Genomic DNA, 21,647 nt, shown 5'->3' with positions numbered 1-21,647 from the left:
GTTCCAAGATTTGAACCTGGTGACAAGCATCAAGCAATCATTGAGTAAATACTAACTCAATGAAGCAAAAAAATATTGTAGCCGCCAGCGTGCAAGTATCAGAACGACCTCACACATCAAATTTACACATCAAACTTACATATCGAACTCACACATCAACAGACCTCTAAAACATATGCTTTATTTGGACCGATTATTTGCCGAATTATTGTCATACTTCGCAAAAATGAGTCACATAACATATTTGAGTGTTCGAGCGATGCTGCCTCTTGCCATGGCAAAAATTGACAGTTCTCGAAATATGTTTGCTTTCGTCGACAAAAATAGACGTATGGACGACTCAGGCGCGTGGTAACTGTATGGATGTTGATGGTGTCAGCGAAATGTTAATTTTCGAGGATCGCATGGACAGTCAAATGTACATAAATATATTAAAACTGTACTTTTGCCTTCGTTAACGCACATTTCCGGCGACACTAGGACATAAGAGTTAGACGGAGACGACAGGTAAGTGAATAAATTAATCTTGTGAGCGAATAACAGAAAGTAATACAGTGATTTAGTCTTAACCTGAATGTGTACATTTAGAAGTAAAGTGTTTCCATTAATTTTTGTGTGTTATTCAACAATCCAGTGATCAAACTCAGAGAGTTATTGAAAGAGATTTATTTCAATTTTATCGTAATAAAGTGGGATTGTCAGAAGTGGGATTGTTGAATAAAGTCTCAAGAACAGAATCGTGTAAATGGCAAAGTTGAGCGAACTCAAAGTTCAGCAGCTTAAGAAGGAATTGGAATGGCGTGGATTGTTAACTACTGGGAACAGTTACAAGTATGGTTGCGCGAGGCTATGAATACAGAGGGCGTCGATGTAGATGGTCCAGACAGAAGCTGAGGAGTCCTCGACAAAAATGGAAAAGGACCTTCACCAGGTATAGTCATGGGATTGATTATGGCTAATGTTACAGATGTCCATGTAGTAGATGTCACAAATGTCAGCCGAGTTGTCATCAATACATATATATATAAATGTACAGCGGGAGAAACCGGATACGCAAATATCCAAGTTAGAAGCAGGGAAGACCCATTTGACGTCGCAACTAGAAACGGTAAGGTTGAGGTAGATACAGTGCAGAATCGTCTCTGTAAATTGCAATTGAATCGTACGAATAAGTTTTTTTTTTTTTTTTGTCGGGATAACTAGCAAGGGGAGCACTCAGACATTAATTAAGTCCATTGTGCTACACTTGGATTCCCTTTTAATTTTCTTTAAATCTACCCGATCTCCAAAGAAATCTGAGTAGATATTTTGGTGCCAAGGAGCCAAGGTGGTCGCTTCTTAGCCCATCAGTGCCAAAGACCTCAAACGTGATTCGAGCGAAGGCGGGGCAGGCGCGCAGGAAGTGGTCCGCCGTCTCATCCTCCTCTTCACAAGCTGGGCAGCGTACACTGTCTGAGATGATCAACCTTTCCATGTGCTTCGCCCACAGAAAGTGGTCCGTCATCAGTCCAATCAGCCGCCTGCACTCCCCTCTGCTTAATGACAAGAGGGTTTGCGACAGTCGATCGGACATGACAACTAATATAAGTTTAGTCCATCTGCAGCCTCTCTCAGGCTGCCAAGTTCGCCTGTGGGTTGAAGTAACCAATTTGCTAACCGTGGCTGTAATGGCCGCAGAAGGGAGTGGCACAACAAGCTCGGGGCCAAAGAAGGTGCCTTCAGAGCCCATCTTAGCTAAGGAGTCAGAGGTCTGGCTACCCACGATACTCACGTAACCCGGGACCCATGTTAGAATCAGGCTTTTATGTCTACCGACACAGTTCAGCCTGGATTTACAGGACTCGACTACCCCTAATGTGGTTGGGGGGCTGTCTAAGGCCAGGAGCGCAGCTTGGCTGTCGTTGCAGACACATGTAGATATGCCTCTCCATCGGTTTTCCACAACAAAGTTCATCGCTTCTTGAGCTGCATACACCTCCGCTTGAAACACAGATGCATGCATTCCAAGAGCAAAGTGCAGTTTTGTCCCGCTGGATTCCACGTAGACCCCAGAGCCGGAGCCATGCTCGGTCTTGGAGCCATCCGTGAAAATGCGAAAACAGTGTTTGCCGGGCTCATTTTCAGAGTTTGACCACAACTGAGCCTCTGGCAGCATTACACTGTATCTCTTTTCAAGTATGACTCTTGATGTCATGGAGTCAAGAGGCATGGAGAGAATCGTTGGATCGACGTCCGTGCCTTCTCTGTTTTCCAATGCCGGACACGGGCCGTTAGCAAACAGGCAACGTCGTCCGCATATGCTTGTTTGTAGATTCCCGAATCGTTTACGGTGGTGAGTAGAGGATCGATTACCATGCACCAAAGCAATGGAAACAGCACATCACTTTGGGGGTGGACTCTATTAAGCCCGGACGACACCAGCAGATCCTCCTCCCCCCGCACCGTGACGATACTTTGGGCTAGCATTGCACGAGTCCAATTAACCATCACCCGGTCTACACCATGTTTGCTGGTAGAGCTGCACATACTGTCGAAAGTGGCATTATCAAACGCGCCTCTATATCCAAAAAGATGCCCATAGCGTAGTCCCTTCTGTCGATGGCCTGTTCTTTCCTAGCAACAAGGTTTCGCAGTGCCGACTCGTAGGATTTTCCGCTTTGATAGGCATGCTGAAATAAAGAGAGTGGGTGAACCTTCAGCGACTTCTGACGCATATGCAACTCCAGTAGCTGTTCGAGACTTTTCATCATGAGAGAGGTCTAAAGCTTTTGGGGCTGCTGTAGTCATCTCTCCTAACCTTAGGGATGAAAACGACTCTCACCATCCTTCAAGAGCGTGGTATATAAGCCAGTGCCAAGCATGCAGTGAAGATTTATTTCAGGGCTGCTGCCACTGACTCTATGCCTTCCTTCAGTATAGCAAGATAAATGCCCTCTGGTCCGGAGGACTTGTAGCCGCCAAAAGATTCGATGGCAAATCCATTCACCACAGATCTGGCAACGAGAAGGTGTAGCAGCTTTGACATCAGCCTCTTTCGTTAAGGGATGTTGCCGGCCAATGCGGATCTGATTTTTCAGGATCCTAACCAATTTTGTCGTGTCACTCAGAGATTAAATACCGCCGCAGAATTCGTATATGAGGCTCTTTTCGACTCACAAATTAGCTTCTTGTAGTTCCTCTGAATATGACGGTATCGCTCCTCAGCAATATTAGTCTTGAGGGCCCGATTTAGAAGTTTTCTCGACTCCCACCCCAATGTTTGGAGCTCTCGGTTCCCTCACGGAACGGGAGTCCGATCAAGGAGAGGTCGAATTGGCCAGCCTGACTCAAAAAATTCAACTGAGGCATCGCTGAGTTTCTCAACTGCCACCTCAATCTCCTGTTCTTTTCGAAGTCTTGGTGCCGTCACGTCAAAGCACCGCAACGCCCCCTTAAACTTCTGCCAGTCTGTTTTCCTGGGGTTTCTGGAGGGCAATGGCATTTGTGACTCCTCGCCACACTGAAACTCAATATACCTATGATCCGAGCACGAATCTTCGGCAAGGACTCTCCAGTTCTTGATTGACCACCCAAAATTTTGAATTTGATAAGGCAGTGACTTCCACCTGAAATACAGTGCAATGCTCAGGTAGGCGAAAATATTGCCTAACTCCGAGTTTTTCCTGAACAATAGTCCCATTACCCCATTCCTCTTTGGAAGGAAATGCTGTTACGAAGAATTTATCTAAATTGATATTCTTGGTCTTACATAAGTTGTACAAGGAATGCAAGGGAATTTTTCTAAAATTGAAGAGTGTCCTCTTTGGTTTATTCTGAGTAGACCGATGTCTTTTAATCTAAGAGCCGCTTTGGCAGCTGTTTGCTTGCCGGAATGCTCTATTGGTAATAGGTTAAGCATAATGTTTAGTGCCTCTGTGGGTGTAGTCCTCATGGCCCCGCAGATGCAAAGACTGGCCATTCTTTGTACATGTACCATTGTTTTTTTGATACATAACTTATCTAAAGCCGCCCACCATACTATTATACCGTACGCTAGAACTGGTCTTACAATTGCTGTGTATAGCCAATATATGATAGATGGGGAAAGACCCCAACTTAGTCCTATTAGTTGCTTACAAGAGTAGAGTACTATTGTTGCCCTTTTTACTCTATCTTCGACAATTGATTTCCATCTTCGTTTTCTGCCTAGTATTAGACCTAAGTAGCGGGCCTCATCACTAAATAACAAAGCCGTTCCACCTAGAGTCGGAGAAGTTATTCTTGGAATTCTATGTTTCCTGGTAAATAAGAGCAGTTCAGTGTTGTTGGGGTTGACGCTTAGTATATTTGATTTTGACCAGTTTTCAACCATGTTTAGTGAATCTTGCATGATTTCACAATGTGTATTGCAAAATTTCCCTCTTACAACCATTGCAACATCATCCGCATAAGCTACGACGTGTTGTCCTTTCTCTTCTAGGCTCTTTAGCAAGAAGTTTATTGCCAGCACCCAGAGGAGAGGGGACAGCACACCGCCTTGCGGTGTTCCTGCACTGTCTCTTTTCCTTATCAAGCCTAAAGTGTTTGGGTGTCGTATGTGAACTCTTTCCTGCCTTGGGAATAAAGACCACTTTTACTTCTTTCCATATTGATGGAACACTTATAAGTTTCAAAGCAGCTTTAAATATAGCTATTAACCACTCCATAATATAGTCTAATGAATGATCAATTTGGGCCGGGAATAATTCATCTGTACCCGGTGATTTCAATGGTTTAAAGGTGCTCACTGCCCAGGTTATCCTAGTTTCAGTGATTATGTCTTCAATGTCAGAACCAGATCTTGGTGTTCGATTGTTGATTAATATATTGGGTGATTCGTTACTGGGAAAGTGTGTGTCTACTAGCAACATAAAAGTTTCATCCCTCAAGATAGTTCTACTCTTATCCGGTTTTTCGAGGTATCTTGAGGAAAAGTGATTTTTTAAAGGATTTTAAGCAGTCTAGAAGCCTCTGTGGTTAATTCGATTTCTCCACAGAACATCCTCCAACCAGACCTTTTCGCTTTCCTAACTTCTTTTTTGTATATTCTTAGTTTACTGTAATAGCTGTCCCAGTCTCTACACTCTCGTGCCGCTTTCGCTCTATTAAACTGTCATCTGCTGTCATTTCTAAATGTTGTCAAGATTTCAGACCACCAGGACGGTTTTTCTTCCCCTTGTACTTAATTATATCGCAGGTCTTATTTAGCGCCCTTCTACAAGTCTCCGTAAGGGTTTGTACGTGCTCATTCAGTGATTCTTTATTTTCAATAGTGATATTTTGGAGATTAGGCAGTCTTTCCTTAAGTTCTCGTTTATATACGTGCCAATTGGTCTTTTTCAAGTTCCTGCTGGCAGGAGGGGCCCGTGAGCTGCTTCCTTCAAATTTTATTTCTATAAAGCGATAATCGGAGTATGAGTGTTCATTCAGAACTTTCCACTGCGTCATCTTTTAGTAAAGGGTGTGACTTACTAGCGTAATATCAAAAACATTTACGTTTAATAAATGTGGGTTTTTTGCCTTTGTTACGCACTAATAGCTTACTACATATAAAATAATTAAAGTGAGACTCACCACGTTCGTTTGTATCAGAGCCCCCATATGGTATAGTGAGCATATGCGTCACCTCCTAGGATTAATTCTCGATTGTGTGCTTTGAAATCTTCCACAAGTGTTCTTATAAGCGGGCACGGAAGCAGACCCGCGTCGTCTGCGGCAAAGTAAAACGAGGTTAGCCAGATGTTGCTTCCGCTCACTTCCCAGCTAACCATCGTAGTATCTGTGTTATTGAATTTTGAATCATATATATTAAGTTGCTTTTTTGCAATTGCACATGCTCCTTTAATACTCGTACCTTCACATTTGATCTCGTATAACTTATAATCTGAGGTCCTCAGGCCGCAGATTTCTCCATTCCGTACCCAGGGTTCCTGGATGAGGACTACATCTGGCTGATCTTCTGCCAGACGATCCAGGAGGGCAAGGCAGGCTTCCTTACAGTGGTGTAGATTTATCTGTAGAAGATGCATCAGCTGTTAGCGGTATGTCTGAATCTTCTTTCTTTTCGCAAAAAAGTTACCTTTCGAAATACTTACGCTGTTTTACGGAATACTTACTCTCGCGTTCAAAGTACATCCTCCCTAAGCCCATTTCTGAGCTTGAAGAGACGTATTCTTCTTCGATGTTCATGTTCGGTGTTCATCTTCGCTCATCGGTTCTGTTTCGCTCATGGGCTCTAATTCGCTCATGGTTTCTGTGTTTTCTTTAGTGGTGAGGAATTCTATCGCCTTCGTATCGGTTTGGTAAATATGGAGTTTTACTCTTACAAAACCGTATTTCAATTGCTCATCGCATTTCGCCAACCCACTGTGCGTGGGACATTGGATGAAAATAGTCATGTTAAAATTATGCAACAATATTTAGCTAAATGTTAGTTCATTAATCATAGCAACTTAGAGTACAAAAGAAATTTCAACTGCACAAACAATTCACTTATAATTGTGCCTCCAAAGTAAGAGAATTTGAAAAGTGATAGTTAGCGTGGTCTCCGCTCCGTACTTACGCAGTTCCGGGAAGTGTTATTTTTCTAAGCATTACTATGTTTATGTCCTGTTGTACAATGGAAATTCAAGTTGCAGGTATGTACGACATGTTAAACGCTTTGTTATCTTTTTTAATTATTATTTAATAGGTTTTCAGACCGTACGAAATAGGTACTTTAAAAGTTGCCGTTTATTTTTTTTATAAGAAGTTTGTAAAGTTTTAACTAAGTTCGCACGAATCTGTACAAATGAAACATACATTAAAATATTCTTACGTATGTCCTCTTTAAGGAAAAATAATTTCCAGCTGCGATGACCTGCGACTGCGCTTTATATAGGGTCTAATCTGTACCTATGTGTATCTATGTTACCCAACAGGAATTGGCGTTACAGAATCATCTGCCGAAAATAATTTACAATGTTTGTTGGACCACACTTGCTCTCGAATTCTCGAATCTCAAAAACCAGTATTGGTAAATATATCTGAATCAAGTTGCACTGAGTATGAATTAGTAGGTAAATGGGGTTTCGATGGCAGCACTGAACAGAGCGAATACAAGCAAAGTTTTTCCGATCCGAGAACGGAAGATGGAAGTTTAATTTTTACATCTTATGTACCCTTGAAATTAATTTGTGAATCGATTACCTCTGACCCAGATAAGATAATTTGGAAAAACCCTCGCCCAACCTCCACAAGGTTTTATCGGCCTATATGTTTTCAATTTGCTAAAGAAACTAAAGCTCTTTGTGTTCAAGAAGAAGAGAATTTTGAAAAAGCTATTAGTGACTTGAATCCGACTGTTGTTAAAATCGATAATCATAGTTATAAAGTAAGTCATTCTTTACAATTAACTATGGTTGATGGTAAAGTGTGCTGTTCTCTTAGTGACTCATCTACGAGTAAATGTTATATTTGTGGTGCGACACCTAAAGAAATGAATGACTTAGAAAAGTGTAGAAACAAACAAGTAAACTCCAGTAGATTTGAATTTGGTTTATCACCCCTGCATTCTTGGATTAGATTTTTTGAATACTGTATTCATGTTTCTTATAGAATCGAATTTAAAAGGTGGCAAGCACGTTCATCTGACGAAAAAGCACTTTAAGCTAAGAGAAAAGAATTTGTTCAGAGGGAGTTTAGAGAACAATTAGGCTTGATAGTTGACAAACCGCGAATTGGAGGAAGTGGCACCTTTAATGATGGAAATACAGCACGAACATTTTTCCTTTATTCAACCATATCATCCGAAATCACAGGAATAGACAAACACGTTATAGACAGATGTAGTTGTCTCCTACAATGTCTTTCATCTGGTTTTAAAATTAATTCGAATAAATTCAAAATATACGCACTAGACACTGCTAAAATTCTAGTTAGTAAATATTCATGGTATAATTTACCTGCATCAGTTCATGAATTGCTCATTCATGGGTCGGAGGTGATCAATCATTGTTTATTATCAATTGGAGAATTATCAGAGGAGGCAGCTGAATCATGTAATAAATTAGTAAAATATTTCAGAAGTGACAATACCAGAAAGCACTCAAGAACTGTAACTAACACGAATCTTTTGTACAGGCTTCTTCTTAATTCCGATCCATTTATATCTAGTCTACGAAAATTACCATGTAAAAAGAAATCTATGATATCAAGAGAAGTGTTAGATTTATTGAGTTAAGAGTTTTGTATTTCTAAGTACATTAACTTTTTTGGAAGTGAATATTTTATTGTTTTCATAAATAAGAATAAGTTAACTGGTATCAAAGTATACTTTATGCTCATCCTTTCGGAATTTAATGTTTTTTTTCTATTAGTGTTTATAATTTAAGATTTATGCAAAACTTTAAACGTAACCCAAAAATTTTATATAAAAAATGTGTGTACATAATTTTCCTTTGACTTTTTATGTTAATTACTAGCAAACCCGGCCCCCTTCGCTGGGCACACTAAAATAGAATAGATATGGTTTAGAACAGAAAATATATGAATTTCATATTATTTATTTCTTTATTCTTTATTCAAGCGCTTTGGCATAAACAATATTTTTTGTTTTTCTATTTGTTTTTGAGTAAATATAAAATATAAATTGAAAATCAGGAAAAAAGAAGATTGTTTTTAAATTTCAAATCAACGCATATGAATAAACAATCGTCTTTTTTCCTGATCATCCATGAATTTTTCGTTTCAATTTATATGTTTTATTAAGCATTGGAGCTTTTTTAACCATTATCCATTTATATTTATCAAAAAAAAAAACGAAAATAAATTTTTTTTCCACGAACACATAATTTCATTCGGATTTCACATTAAATTCTCAAATTTCGTAAGAAATTATTCACTGTTCCAAAATCCACTACAAAAAAATTCACAAACAATTTTTACATGTTGCACTTACGTTTTTTCCTTATGGCATCCAAATCAGAAAGAAATATTGACACATTGTAACTCACACTGTCAATTTGATAGTTCAGTTCCGCCCCAAGCGTTAAAAAAGTAAGCGACATTATGGCTGGCTCAAAAGAACGCTGTACCCGTTGCCACTGCTCCGAATTACAACCAAACTTTACGAAACCCATTTTCAATACATACTTAACAATGTGCATAAGTTTGGTTTAATTCGGTTCAAAGACACGGCGGGTCCACGTTTTGGCATATATTTCGAGACCCTAGTCATCAATAGGTATGAAAATTACCCCGTATTAAAGCACTTATCAACAGCTTTCATTTGATACCCATATTGTACATACAAAACCAAAGGTTACCCGGATCCTCGTTTTGACCTATATCTCGAGACCCCAGTCACGGAGCGGCATGAAAAATACTCTGTACTAAAGCATTCACCAACAGCTTTCATTTGATACCCATATTGTACATACACGTCCGAAGGTTACCCGGGTCCACGTTTTGACCTATATCTCGAGACCCTATCTACCAATAGGTATTCAAACTATACGGAAATCATCCTCAATACCTACTTAACAATGTGTGTAAGTTTGGTTCAATTCGGTTCAAAGACACGGCGGGTCCACGTTTTGGCATATATTTCGAGACCCTAGTCATCAATAGGTATGAAAATTACCCCGTATTAAAGCACTTATCAACAGCTTTCATTTGATATCCATATTGTACAAACACATTCTAGGGTCCACGTTTTGGTCTCTATCTCGAGACCCTAGTCACGGAGCGGCTGGAAATACTCTTAACTAAAGCATTCACCAACAGCTTCCATTTGATACCCATATTGTACATACACATCCGAAGGTTACCCGGGTCCCCGTTTTGACCTACATCTCGAGACCCTATCTACCAATAGGTATCCAAACTATACGGAAACCATCTTCAATACCTGCTTAACAATGTGTGTAAGTTTGGTTTAATTCGGTGCAAAAACACGGCGGGTCCACGTTTTGGCATATATTTCCAGACCCTAGTCATCAATAGGTATGAAAATTACCCCGTATTAAAGCACTTATCAACAGCTTTCATTTGATATCCATATAGTAGTATAGTATAGATATATTACTTTATTATATATTATTATTATATCTTATATATATTCTTATTATATATATATGTATATTACTTTTTATATGTCTTAATGTTTTTTTTAACAAATAAAATCATTTCTCAACTTAAAAACGTACTAAAAAGTCATTTATCACGCCAAAAGTTCTTATGACCGCTCTTTCTACGCGGCGGGACCACTGCGCAACGGTTCAATCGAGTTTTCGGTCAGGAGCAGGAGAGCCTATATAGTAGCGCGCTTCTGCTCTTTCGATTTTTCTGCGCTGTTTTTATTGATTAATGTTTTGACGTATCTCCACTCCTACGTTGGGATGTCTGGATTGCAGACCCGAATTAGTTTCATTATATCTTCCGGGTCTTCGACTGTTGAAGGTGACTAGACCCTCGCTCGCGGCCTGGATGGAATATATTTCCAGTCCACGACCACCAGCTTGGCATTTGGGTACACTTCGCTGACTTTTGAGATGGCCTCTTTGTACAGTCGAACCAATCTCTCATCGTCGCACGCTATTATTTTTATCTGGCGTTGGTACCCGCCTAAATCTTCGCACTCAGACGGGGGGCCGAGGCTTTTCAATATAATTTTCAGTGCCACTTTCGTTAGCTCCGCCTCAACCCATTTCCATTGGGCCTTGGGTATCATTCCTTCGGGATGGTTTTCATCCAGAACTCCTATAATAATGCGGTATTTTGCAACCTTCGCAAATGATTTTCTGGGCGTCACGCCAATTGTTTTGTACCTTTTTGGTACAAAGGACCGTTGTAGCTCTGGAGCAGATTGTGTTGGTTTGAAATTCGGGTTGAGGTCTGGAATGTTTGCTTTCGCTCTCTCAATCGCTTCCTTCAACTCCAGTGTGAGTTCGTTCTCTTTAGGCTAGGTTTCGTATACCCTATTTAGGAGCCTTGCAGCGTTCCTGCGATCCTGGTAGCTTGCTTTCGGTGGGTCCACCACCCTCACAAGCGGCCATCTTTCGGTACCTGAGCTAGCAGGAGCTGTGCTTCCGGTCGGGACCCTTTTTGCGGGTTGAATCATAGTTGACTGTCGGGGTAGTGTTCTTTTGCTTGGACCTATATCCTGTACTGTTGTTTGTAAAGTTACTGGCCTGGCTTTCGCTCCGGCTATCACTTGCTTGGGACGACTCATTAAACCGATATTTGTGATTTTCTATGAGCCCGGTGCGACCGTTGCTCGTACTGCGGAACTGGTTGTTCCTGTCGGTCTGTTAAGAGGAGGAGCTTCCTTTTTTATTATTTTTGCTATTAGGACTATTCATTTTTGGACCCACGAATGTCAGAGAAAAGATGTCCGCCCGTGCTTAGCTCCGAACTACACGCGTAAGGCTAGTTATTACGGAGGGCACTAGGTATCCGTGAGCTCCGTTTGAGACTTGGTTATTTCCAACAAGGGCCCCAAGCCTGACAGATTCTCGGCACGGGTCGCATCACACCTTAATCCAGCGCTTCACCCCTGACCACATTAAAACTACTTTGAATAGTGCTGTACTATTGAGGAGTATTGAACACTAACCATAGTACCCTTAACTTAGCTAAGTACCTAATAAAAAAAGGGCCACTGTGGTACTTATTTTCAGCCGGCACCCCCGGGTAGAGTTCAGTGGAGGAGTTTCGCAACCCTGGTGTTACTGTAAGGCTACATACAACCAGAAAGTACAAACTAACATAGGCCCATTCATCATTTAGGGACGGTACAAATAACACCTGCGATCACAGGCTTTTTCGAGCTTTCCTCTCTAGATCCGCCGCTTTCCGTCAAAAGCAGGGGCACGTCGTACAGGCGTGGAATACTAGCACAATGGTCGGTGTTTTGGCTTTAGCCAAATACTGCCACACACTTCTGTATGCACTGCCTCTACTACACTTCCCTCCTGTGTCATAGCTCCATGTCCTTTACAACAATATTGCGAGAAGCATATCGATTTTTTCTAAGCTAATATTTTCCATACGATTTTACGAGTTAGTTACAATGTTTAACACTTCTTCACACAGTCAATACTTTTCAGGAGCTAAATACCTTATGGGCAGACTTCAATGTACTAAATCGTCTTGACCTAACTTACGTGAAATTTGAAAAGGTCGAGCCAAGGAGCACCAGGAGATTTGGTGGCTCCTAAAACACTCAGGCTAAAAAGCCCATTGTATTTAAAGCTCTGGAAAGGGGGTAGATAGTCAAGGAGGGAGGGAGAAAAGTATCAGAGAAAGAGATAGGAAAGAATAGAGACAGAGATAGAGATAGTTCGTCCTGTGAGAATTTTCCAGATTCTTTGGCAAATCTGTAAATATCCTCCAGTTTTAGAATATTACTCATTCTCATGACATCGGAACCCAATACTCGTAGCCTTGCTCTATCAAAGGCAGGACACTCACAGAGAAAGTGCTCAGTGCTATCCGCCTCCTCCAAGCATGACAGGCACATTGGGTCCGCAATGACTCCAATGGTTGTCATATGCTGACACCATGGTTGTGTCCTGTAATAATACCGAACATCAACCGAACGTCTGTCCTTCCAAGTTTTAGTAGAAAGTTTGACAGTTTCCTGTTCGGACTTGTCACAAAACACTTTGCAGTTCTGCAGCGTTCTGGACCGGACCATTGCTCTTTATGTAGATTGCCTACATAATTGCTGATCCAGTTCATAATTCCTGCGGAACTGATTCCGATTATTAGCTCTGGCCTTTGTGGGAGAACCGCTGATCCACGATTGGCCAATTCATCTGCCGTTTCGTTTCCTTGAACACCAGAGTGCCCTGTAACCCATAGAAGTACAATCCTGTTCAGTCTTGCAACAGAACTAAGCTTCTTCTTACGTTCTTGAACAATCTTTGAGGTTTGCTTCGCGTTCTCCAGGGCCTCCAGTGCAGCCTGACTGTCATTGAAAACCCAATCCGTTTCCCGCTCCATCTCCTCTCGATTATCAATTCGGCTACTTTCAGGATGGCAAAAACTTCCGTTTGAAAAACAGTTGCCATTTCCCCCATAGCATAGTGATACTTATTACTATTGTTTAAGTACCATCCGGCTCCAGACCCTATTTCGTTCTTGGACCCATCGGTAAAGAAAATATGATGAAACTGATGAAATACAAATGAAACTGTGGGTATCAGGTAGTCATTCGGTGGCAAAAATCGTGGATACTGCTCAGATAGCAACTTAAAAATTTATCTGTGTCCCGAAGTTCCGTCTTCGGGCCAGAAACCATATTTATGGAGTCTACACATTGCCTTTATTGCTTCCTGTTGTATCTTAAGATCCGGGGGGAGCAAATCAAAAATAGCATTTAGGGCATCACCAAAGGTTTTACTCATGGCACCCGTGATGCATAAACATTCACTCCTTTGCAGCCTGTATAGTTCCTGGATTGTGTACTTCACCATGCTCTGTCGCCGACAGACCACATAAGCGTAAGTGATGATTGGTCTGATAAGTGCTGTATATATCCATAGGACCACAGCAGGTTTCAGACCCCAGGTTTTACCAAAGGATCTGCGGCATTGCTGAAAAATCCTTAATGCGTGATTCATTTTCAGTGAAACGTGTGTCTCCCAAGTCAGCTTCTTATCCAAGATTACTCCTAGATATTATATTTAACTTCTTCGGAAAGGCCAAGGGTCACACCTTTCCGTGTTGGAAGACTGAGTTCATCCAATTTCCGTTTTCTCGTAAACAAGACTACGGTTGTTTTGTTCGGATTAGCGGAAAAACCTAGTGCATGAGAGCACCGGTCATCGATTTTGTCCAGAATCCTCTGCACTTTCGTGCAAAGCCCCCGTGAAAACCGAGTTCCTGCATCTCCACTAATAGAGAGTCTACGACGAAGCACCACAGCAGCGGAGAAAGAACACCCCCTTGGGGACATCCTTGCTTGGCCCTGACTGTGATTTGTTCGTCACTGCTCCCACCAGCGGTTAACCGCCTCTCAGAGAGCATGGAATATATCCATTTTATAATGGCTTGATTAACTCCGTGTCGTTCGGCAGAAGAACATATCGAGCCGAAAGTGGCATTATCAAAAGCCCCCTCAATGTCCACGAACACGCCCATTGTGTATTCGGCAGCTTCCAGCCCGGCCTCAATCTTGCTAACAAGATCGTGCAAGGCTGATTCACATGATTTTCCACTCTGGTAAGCGTGTTGATTTCTACTAAGTGGACTTCTCGGCAATACCCCCACTCGAATATGTTTCTCCCCCAGTCATTCCAGACCTTTCAACATGAACGATGTCAAACTGATTGGTCTACAACTTTTTGCTAGGGAATAGTCATCTTTTCCTGGTTTCGGAATAAATACTACTCTTACGCGTCGCCATTGGCATGGTATATAACCAAATGCGAGACAGGCTGTGAAGATCTTTTTCAGGGCCTCAATCAGCCTGTCTCCTCCTTTTCTAAGCATTGCTGGATATATTCCCTCAGGTCCAGGGGACTTAAAGTTCTCAAAGGAAGACAAGGAAAACCTTATCGATTCCCTTGTCACTATCCGACTAGCAATATAACAGCTGTACCTAGAGGTTCCACCGTTGCTACCGTTATTATTCATGCCACTCTCAACTTCAGAGAGATTTCTACTACCCGGAAAATGGATTTCGAGTAGAGCATTAAACGTTTCCGATTTGGAACCTGTGTATGAACCATCAGGTTTTCGAATGGAATCCAGGCTTACTGAGCGGTTCAAATGAAGGACCTTACAAAGTCTCGCTGTTTCCCTCATTTCTTCGACGTTACTGCAGAAATTTCTATAGGATTCAAGTTTGGCTTTCCGTACTTTTTTTCCTATATTCTCTCTGTGTAAGTCGATGATTAGCCCAGTCCTCTTCTGTTTTGGTCTTCAAGGCTTTATTAAGAAGTTTCCTGGACCGTACACGAAGCTTCGACAGTTCAGGGTTCCACCAAGGAACCGCTTTCCCCTATCTACTTTGCTTGAGTGGGCACAGTTCCTCAAAGCATTTGATTAAAGTACCTTCTAATTTCTTTGTAGCATGTTCAATCATTTCTGGCGGCCGCCGTAGCCGAGTGGGTTGGTGCGCGACTACCAGGTGGAATTCACAGAGAGAACGTCGGTTCGAATCTCGGTGAAAACACCAAAATTAAGAAAAACATTTTTCTAATAGCGGTCGCCCCTCGGCAGGCAATGGCTAACCTCCGAGTGTATTTCTGCCATGAAAAAGCTCCTCATAAAAATATCTGCCGTTCGGAGTCGGCTTAAAACTGTAGGTCCCTCCATTTGTGGAAGAACATCAAGGCGCACACCACGAATACGAGGAGGAGCTCGGCCAAACACCCAAAACGGGTGTACGCGCCAATTATATAGGTATATATATATATATGTTCAATCATTTCTACAGATTTGAGTTTTTTCGGGCTTGGTAATCGCTCTCTTACAAGCTCACCATACCTGTCCCAGTCCAGATTTCGAGGATTACTACCGGAAGTTATTGATATTGTGTCAATTCTCAGTCGGAATTCGATAAGACGATGATCAGAAAGAGAGTCCTCTTCCAAAACTCGCCATCGGTTGATTTGATTTCCAACTGACCTATTGGTAAGTGTTAAATCAATCACCTCTTGTCTCCTTCTGGTCACAAAAGTTGGTTTGTTACCAGTGTTTTGAATGACCAATCGGATGACAGGATAAAATGCAGTAACTTGAGACCTCTGGGGTTGCATTTGCAGCTTCCCCACACAATGTTCTGTGAATTTGCATCACAGCCCACTATTAGCCCCAGATTATTGGATTCTGCGTACTTGACCACTTCTCTTTGCTCCCTCGAAGGAAGTGGCTGTAAAGAGTGCTAGGGTAGGTGGGCCGAAACTATGATAGCCTCGACACTGTCCCCACTCTTCCAGTACTTTATTTTTGCAACAACGATATCTCCGGAGCATAGCTCTTTTAACATCGTGTGTTCGATCAACCTCGGCATGATAATACATGCTCGCGGTCTCACATTTCCTCACAATGAAGTATTTGTCCCCAAGACATAGCACCTAGACCACAGATACGCTTGTGACATACCCATGGTTCTTGTATTAGTATTATGTGTGGGTTTGTTTGCAGTTGTGCATGCCTACGGCACAGGAGAGCCGTACACGCTTTGCTATTCTGCAGATTTATCTGTGTAAATATTACTTCAGTCATGAGAATGAGTATATTTACCCTTTGTCCTCCACCTTATCCTAGACACGGAAATGGTTTCGCCCAGATGTAGCTGAGGACGGCACCCGTGCTTCGACTTTAGCACCTTGAGAGACCCAAGATCGATACCCAATACCAGGTGGGAACACGCCTCCGAAGTGCCAGCGGATTTCTGCCTGGTGCACGAGTATACTCTCCAGAGAGTCGTGTCAAGACCTTTGTTCTGAACACGGATACGTGTGAGGAGTTCCGCTGAACTACAAGAAGGACCCGGAATCCAAACACTCGCTCGTACCAGCCTTTCATTGCTACTCTCAGCAAGAATGAACTTGTTGTTTTCGCCGGCAGGAATTTTTACTATCGCTTTTTCCAGCCATTCGCGGGAAAAAACATTGGAACAGTGCACCCTTGTATTGTCGTCCACCACGCTTTTACTCTCGAAAGTCGGTGCGTCTTTCGACTCAACGATAGCTTTCCAAAGATAGCTGTCACGATAGGCTTGCTGCCATTCTCGCGAATGATTCGCCAGACGTTGACGGAAGAGTTTCTTTCGACATTTGAAGTCCCTTAGCATTTGCCTTGTCAGGTAAAGGTTTGCCTGCCTTGGATTGGGTCGAGCATGCAGGCATTTCCGACTTCCGTCTCTCCTTTCTCCTTCCTCTTCTTTGCCTTTCTCCTTCTCCCGGTCGTTGGCACATACCCCGTTTCGTTTCCGGAAGAGTGCAACGTTACAGTGGAATCCTCTGTTCTGCCACGCTTAGTACTTACCTTCGGCTTTTATTGTCTTTTGTTTTCTTTGTTTAATCTGCCTTGCGGATAGGCCAACACCTGCATTCGAATCTCCAATAATTTCAGTATTCTTACCGGTACTTACTTGATTCGCACCAGGTTTGACCGTTGTCAAGGCTTACTCGATATCAGAGATCCATCTGAGTCGACTGAGAGATTGTCCGATCCTCCACAACTTGTTCAGTTGATTCGGATCGGCATAGCCAATGTGCCATGTTTCACCACTAGTAGTGCGCTTCCTCCGGAACCCTGGGTGTCAGTTCCGGTCATAGGGGGGTATCACGTTCGGGACTGCACATCCGATTCCCGAGCCGTCCGTTGCTGTGACGGAAGGATTTCCCGAAAGTGGGATACCTCGTGCAGAAATATCCTTTGCTATCCTGCACATTACGGAAGCTTCAAACATAACAATTTGTGATTCACTGAGTCAAATGCTTTAGAAAAGTACAATAAAGTAAACAGGTCTCCGTTGTCAAAACTAATTCTAATGTCGTCCAGTATTTTAACCATTGCAGTCGAGCAACTGTGACTTTGTTTGAAGCCAGATTGTAGTGGAGAGAGTAGACGATTGTTCTGTACAAATGATGAAATTTGCGTGGCCATCAAGTTTCCCAAAAGTTTGGAAACTGTGGGCAGTATGCTGATTGGTCTATAGTCACCAGCATAGATAGCATTGCGACTGGGAAAACTATAGCCTTTTTCCATACTGCTGGGAAACATGAACTAGTCAATCAATGGTTTATTATATGGGCAAGGGTTCCTATTATATATTGGATGACTCTACGGACGAATTTTAGTGAGATGACATCATCGCCTACCGCATTAGACTTTATTTTGGATAAAGCTTTCAGGACATCTACCTCACTAATTGAAACTGTTCTTTTAGAGTAGCACAAGGTGAGAACTCTTTTAAAATAGGAGCTCCATTTGGTTTCTTACATATTTCTCACATATGCCTAAACTTTTTTTGCTGAAATGTTTGTACAACTGTCATCTATAGTGTCGCAGAGTTTAAGCGTGATCTGTTCATTAGCTTGTTTTTGTGTGTTATTTATAACAAATTTCGAACAAAGAATTTGACTTATAGTACATATTTTGTGTTTTGAACCGGATTATGTGCCAACTTTGTGGAAAGAAAACTCATGGATCTTGAACCATGATTACGCACCATCTCACAAATAAATACAGTAAGTAAAGAATATTATTTTGCAGTTATGTGACGTTTAAGAGAAACGCCCATTTGTGGAAAGAACACCCATGGATCTTGCACCATGATGACGCACCGTCTCAAAAGGCTCATATTGTGAGCATTTTTTGACCAAAAACTCGACAAATATCATCGAACAACCACCGTAATCACCGGATTTAGCCCCTGTAACTTTTTCCTTTCCCCAAAATTTAAATTGCCACTCCGCGGACGCCGTTTCGAGTCGATAGTGGCCATTAAGGAGAATTCACTAAAGGAGCTGAAGAGAATTTATTCAAATTCGTGTTTTTTGTTTTGTTTTTTCTGTCGGGACAACTAGCAAGTGCAGCACTCAGACATTAGTTAAGTCCATTGTACTGCACTTGGATTCCTTTTTAGTTTTCTTTAAATCTCCCCAAAGTAGTTGGCCACAGAGCAAATCTTAGCTAAGGAGTCAGAGGTTTCATTACCCACGATACACATGTTCGCGGGACCCATGTTAGCATCAGACTATTATGTCTACCGACATAGTTCAGCGTGGATTTACAGAACTTGACTACCCCTAATGTGGTTGGGGGGCTGTCTAAGCCCATAAGCGCAGCTTGGCTGTCGCTGCAGTCACATATAGATCGGCCTCTCCATCTGTTTTCCACAACAAAGTTCATTGCTTCTTGAACTGCCTACACCTCCGCTAGTCCGCATTGTGTTCCAGCCTGCAGATGGCATTCAAGGCCTCTCCTTGGATGAAACCATCAAGTGGCGGTAAACCAATCAAAGCATCTTATGCCGGGCCTGAAGTAGTCGGAAAAGCTCCAGTGCAACAGATGGCCACAGTGCGTTGTAGTCTCGATAAGGTCCGAGTAGACTCCCACGAGATAGAGTCTACTCATCCAGACCACTGATGCATAGGTGATAATATGTCTTATCATAGCCGTGTAGATCCATAGGACCTTGCCACGTTTTTCCAAAAATACCTTTGCACTGCCAGAAGGCTGTAAGTGCTTTGGATGTCTTTGCTTCACCGTGTGATTTCCATACTTACTTACTATCATTCCCAGATATTTGATTTCCTTGGATAGCTTGATTGTGACTCCTTTTAGCTTAGGCAGAACGACTCCATCAAGCGTCCTCGTTCTGGTAAAGAGGACAATACCAGTCTTGGTGGGATTTGCCGATAGCCCATTTGCTTAGCACCAAGTGTCAATCATATCCAGAGTTTTCTGCACTTTCCTGCAGATGTTCGTAGGCGAAGGGCCTGTTACCAAACATGCAACATCGTCCGCATATGCTTGCGCGTAGACTCCCGAATCGCTTAAGGTGGTGAGTAGAGGATCGATTACCATGCACCAGAGCAACGGAAACAGCACACCGCCTTGGGGTAACCTCTATTAACTCCGAATGACACCAGCAGATCTTCCTCTGCTCGTACTGAGACGATTCTTTCGACCAGCATCAAACGAATCCAATTCACTAGCACCCGGTCTACGCCGTGCCTACTAGAAGAGCTACACACATACTCTCTAAAGTGGCATTATCAAACGCCCCCTCTATGTCTAAAAAGATGCCCATAGCGTAGTCCCTTCAGTCGATGTCCAGCTCTATTCTAGGAACAAGGGTTTGCAGTGCCGACTCGCAGGATTTTCCACTTTGACAGGCGTGCTGAAATGGAGACAGAGGGTGAGCCTTCCGCGACTTCTGACGTATGCGCAATTCCACCAGCACTTCCAGACTTTTCAGCATGAAAGAAGTCATGCTGATGGGTCTAAAGTTTTGGGGCTGGTGTAGTCATCTGTTCCAACCTTTGGGATGAAGGCCACTTTTCTTCTCTTCTTAATTGGCGCTATAACCGCTTACGCGATTTTGGCCGAGTTTAACAAAGTGCGCCAGTCGTTTCTTTCTCGTGCTAACCGGCGCCAGTTGGACACACCAAGTGAAGCCAAGTTCTTCTCCACCTGATTTTCCAACGCAGAGGAGGGCGCCCTCTTCCTCTGCTACCACCAGCTGGTACCGCATCGAATACTTTCAAAGCCGGAGCGTTTGTATCCATTCGGACGACACGACCCAGCCAACGTAGCCACTGGATCTTTATTCGCTGCGCTATGTCTATGTCGTCATATAGCTCATACAGCTCATTGTTCCATCGTCTGCGATATTCGCCGTTGCCAACGTGCAAAAGTCCAAAAATCTTCCGCAGAATCTTTCTCTCGAACACCCTAAGCGTCGCTTCATCGGATGTTGTCATCGTACAAGCTTCTGCGCCATACGTTAGGACGGGCATGATGAAAGTCTTGTAGAGTGTTAGTTTTGTTCGTCGAGAGAGGACTTTACTGCTCAGTTGCCTTCTTAGTCCAAAGTAGCACTTGTTGGCAAGAGAGATTCTACGTTGGATTTCAAGGCTGACATTGTTATCGGTGTTAATGCTGGTTCCTAAATAGACGAAGTCTTTCACAACCTCGAAATTATAACCGTCTACAGTGACGTGGGTGCCGATACGCGAGTGCGCCGACTGTTTGTTTGAAGTCAGGAGGTACTTCGTTTTGTCCTCGTTCACTACCAGACCCATTCGCTCTCCTCTTTATCAAGGTTGGAGAATTCAGAACTAACAGCGTGATTGTTATGGCCGATGATGTCAATATCATCGGAACACGCCAACAATTGCACGCTCTTATAAAAAATTGTGCCTGAGCGATTAAGTTCTGCTGCTCGTACGATGCTCTCCAACATCAGGTTAAAGAAGTCACACGACAGCGAGTCACCCTGTCTGAAACCTCGTTTGGTATCAAACGGCTCGGAGAGGTCCTTCCCAATTCTGACGGCGCTGCTGGTGTTGAGCAACGTCATCTTGCATAGCCGTATTAGTTTTGCGGGGATACCAAATTCAGACATCGCGGCATACAGGTAACTCCTTTCCGTACTGCCCAAGATTTGGCGTATTGTGAATATTTGGTCGATCGTACACTTTCCAGGTCTGAAGCCACACTGATAAGGTCCAATCAGTTGGTTGACGGTGGGCTTCAGCCTTTCACACAATACGCTCGCTAGAACCCTATAGGCGATATTTAGAAGACTAATCGCGGTAATTGGCACAAATTGCAGGATCGCCTTTCTTATGGATTGGGCAGAGCACACTTAAATTCCAATCGGCAGGCATGCTTTCATCCGACCATATTTTGCATAGGAGCTGATGCATGCACCTTACCAACTCCTCGCCGCCATGTTTGAATAGCTCAGCCGTTGTTCTTTAGCCGCGTTATCGCTATTCTCACCTCGTCATGATCGGGTAGCGGAACGATAATTCCGTCGTCAACGATTGGGGTATCGGGATTTTCAGTTTCTCGGTGACATGCGTAGCTGTCACTGTTTTATAGGTTCGAAAAGTGTTCCCTCCATAGTTTAAGATTGCTCTGTACGTTAGTCACCAGTTCGCTGTCTTTGTTCT

At 42.7% G+C, this 21,647-nt stretch overlaps 1 protein-coding gene across 1 annotated transcript in view; it reads left to right on the top strand.

Moving 5' to 3' along the window:
• The first annotated feature begins 408 nt into the window (after positions 1-408).
• Positions 409-21,647, top strand: part of LOC129251263 (uncharacterized) — an 84,699-nt gene continuing 63,460 nt past the window's right edge. The window contains exon 1 of the mRNA XM_054890631.1: positions 409-507. The gene's annotated coding sequence lies outside the window, so the exon portion shown is untranslated. The remainder of the gene's footprint in view (positions 508-21,647) is intronic.

This window comes from Anastrepha obliqua, unplaced genomic scaffold, assembly GCF_027943255.1.
Source record: "Anastrepha obliqua isolate idAnaObli1 unplaced genomic scaffold, idAnaObli1_1.0 ptg000012l, whole genome shotgun sequence".
NCBI classification, from domain to species: domain Eukaryota; kingdom Metazoa; phylum Arthropoda; class Insecta; order Diptera; family Tephritidae; genus Anastrepha; species Anastrepha obliqua.
The sequence above is the reverse complement of the archived record's forward strand: the minus strand, read 5'-3'. Positions and strand labels throughout refer to the sequence as shown.